We start from the raw sequence: 3,364 nt of genomic DNA on the forward strand, positions 1-3,364 counted from the left end.
TATTTAAAATTAATGATCTTCTACTGGAAGAGTTTCTAGAATTAATATGAATTTGGCGAATGAAATAATTTCCTTGTTTAATTGTAACAATTTCTTTCATATACAATAACAACAACGTTCGGGATTATCCCCCATCTTCAGGTTGCTATGAAACCAAATTCAACAAATTTTAAACATATGCTTACAACATTACTACTATATCATATATTCATCTTCGTTTTATATGAAATTAATTGTTACATTTAAACAAGAAAGATTGTGTCATTCACCAAATTCGTATATATATTTTTTATTTTAAACTTAATAATTTTGGCTCGTAGTTAAAGAGTTGTGTAATTATTTACTGAGGTGAAGGTGAAAATCCTCCATAATAATTTCCTTCATGTTATCTATTAAAATGGTCTGAGGCCATTTTCATTTATTTTCTATAATTTCAAATTTTATAAATTAATTTAATCTCCTTATTTAGTCTTCTGTATAAAAGTGAAAGTTTTGTTATGCGCACACAGCACAAAACTTTTATTTTTTATTATAATTTAATAAAACCTTAAATATTATTTTTATATTCCTCTTAAAATCAATATTTTTTTGTTAATATATGAAAAGTAAATATAGAAATAAATTGATAATATATAAAGCTGTACTAAGAACCATCTTAACTTATGCTAGGGTTTTACTTGTAAAAAAAATAAATATTTCATAATAAATGTCTCAGTATCATTAATAATTATGCATATTACACTAGAATATCTAAGATGCACTCTGAATTAAAAATAGACATCGTACAGGATTGCATATAAACTAGCTCATAATTTCTTCCAGTATTGCCCCAACTCATTGTCCCTCCAGTTACTAAACTAGGAAATTACATTAAAAACCACAACCAGTAAAAAACACACACAAAAAAAACATATTAATGTAAACAAAAAGCAATGATATATATTTCATGTTATCCAATGATATGTATTTTATTCTATCCAATGTTATGTATATTGTTTTAATTCAATTTAATTCAATTCAAGTTTTGTTTTTTTTTCCTCCTTCGGTTTATTTTATCAAAATTTAAGATGTAAAGTTTGTACTGTTGTCGGTATCCCAATAGTAAATATTATACATTTTATATTTTACATTTACAATAAAAATATGTTTGAAAAAAAAAGAAGTAAATATTGAAAATTATGATATCACTTTATAATTAAACATAAAATAACTTTCTTGACTGTTAATAATATGTACTTTTGCGTGTCTTGAAGATCAGCCAATAAGACAACTTCAGTGTTCGCATAGTCATGCCTATTGCCTATTTCAGTGTGTTCTACATTGCTGGTGGTATCTCAGACAATAAAGTTGCATGACTATGGAAACAATAAAGTTGTAAAATGTTGCCAGAATATAGTTGTCTTATTGATGGATCCTAAGAACCTTAAGAAAATAATAAATATAATAATAAAAAGGGAATATACATAAAAAATATACAATCGATAAATAAATAAACCACGTGTTGAAAAAAAGTTGCAAGGACGTATGTATAGTTTAGACTATTTCCTTTTTTTTTTTTGTCAAAATAATCACTTTATGTGCGAAAGAAACTTTTTAATTTTGATATTCAAAGTGAAAATGAATTTATTAAATAAATCAAAACTTGCATCATTTTTTGTCTCAACACTTTTTATTTCAGTCCAACGTTTCGGCCATTTTAACCATCCTCAAGGACATCTTCAATTATAAATTCTTCCTCACATTAAATTTAGAATTTCTTTTGCAGGCTATTCTGCCCATGTCATTTATTAATTATAAGTTAAAAACCTATTTTTTTATTCAAAATCATAAATATCTGATTCTTCTTATTTTAAAATTATCCATATAAAATCACGACTATATTACATATACACAATGTGTATATAGTAGTGATTTTGTGTGGATAATTTTAAAATAAGAAGAATCAGATATTTATGATTTTAAATAAAAAAGTAGGTTTTTAACTTATAATTAATAAATGACCTGGGCAGAATAGCCTGCAAAAGAAATTCTAAATTTAATGTGAGGAAGAATTTATAATTGAAGATGTCCTTGAGGATGGTTAAAATGGCCGAAACGTTGGACTGTTGAAATAAAAAGTGTTGAGACAAAAAAGGATACAAGTTTTATTTTATTTAATAAATAATTACCTTGTCTCAAGAAATTGAAGTAATATAATTAAAATGAAAATGAATATTTGTTAGTTGGTACTTTATGCACTGGCAAACTGTCTTAGTGCTAAATGTTCAGGATTTTCCAGGGTAGGTTATAGGCTGGTCCGATTTTCAGTTAGCTGTTAGCATTTATGTTACTATAGTTACCGTCTTATCAGTTCATCTAATTATGTATTGATATCGAAGTTTAAATAGTGTTATGGTGTAGATTGGTTGAAGTCAGATTGAAGGAAATATTGGGATAAAAAATTTATTTTCTGATTTTTTCGAAAATTTGTATTCAGGAGTTTCTTGAGGTGCTGAAAACGAACATCAACTTTGTTCATCTCCTAAAAAATCTTTTACAACCCTTTGATAGGTGAGTCAGTCTGAACTGTTTAAATATAGTACTAATATTGAAGCACAATAAGGGCTATTATATAAAAATTGTTCATATTTTATGTAGTATGTATATGACAATATCACAGATAATGAAATTGTCTAAAATAAGAAAAAATCACATAAATCATACCAGTATTAACAATTATAAAGCGAAGTGTCATTTGGTGAATCGAAATCAATTATTGGGAATCATAGAAGTAACAAAGTACCTAGTTAAATGTTTATTTATTAGTTCTGCTGGTAACAAATGGTACGATATAGTTTAAGCTACGTTTACCAAATCTACTGTTAAAGGGTGGTTCAATAAATTCATTTTTTTTTTTTTTTTTAACATTTTTTGTTATATTATTTATTTTCTAAATAAATTATTATCCATTCATTTTAATATAGTTCTATAAAAATAATATAATGAAGGCAGTAAATTACCGACAATTTTAAGATTTTCTGTTTTATTATTGCGTTGCCTTATTGTTCTTAATGTTCGATTTTGTAGATTTGCATGTTTTGATCCCATGTCGATATATCGATTCAAATAGCGCTTTGAACACCATTATTAAAGCCTCTCTGTTTTTAAAATAAATTTATTTAATTTAAAAATTTACTTTTTTAAATTTTGATGTGAGGTGTGAATTTATATTTAAGGTATGGTACATTAATTATAATAATGTTGTTTTTAAAATTTTACAAATGAATATATAGGGTCTTTTTTTAAGCCCGATAGAACTTGAAATTGTAAAAAATAACACAAAAAATTAAATTGTAATCAAAATTTTTTTTTTATTCGAAAGATC

General features: G+C 25.2%; 1 protein-coding gene across 1 annotated transcript in view; it reads left to right on the forward strand.

Annotated features, from left to right (window-relative positions):
• The window catches only part of LOC106688816 (uncharacterized), a 154,091-nt gene that overhangs the window by 97,840 nt on the left and 52,887 nt on the right, over positions 1-3,364 (forward strand). The gene's annotated exons all lie outside the window — the stretch shown is intronic.

The sequence above is a fragment of the Halyomorpha halys genome, unplaced genomic scaffold, assembly GCF_000696795.3.
Source record: "Halyomorpha halys isolate HHAL.00 unplaced genomic scaffold, Hhal_1.1 Scaffold1211.1, whole genome shotgun sequence".
In the NCBI taxonomy this organism is placed as follows: domain Eukaryota; kingdom Metazoa; phylum Arthropoda; class Insecta; order Hemiptera; family Pentatomidae; genus Halyomorpha; species Halyomorpha halys.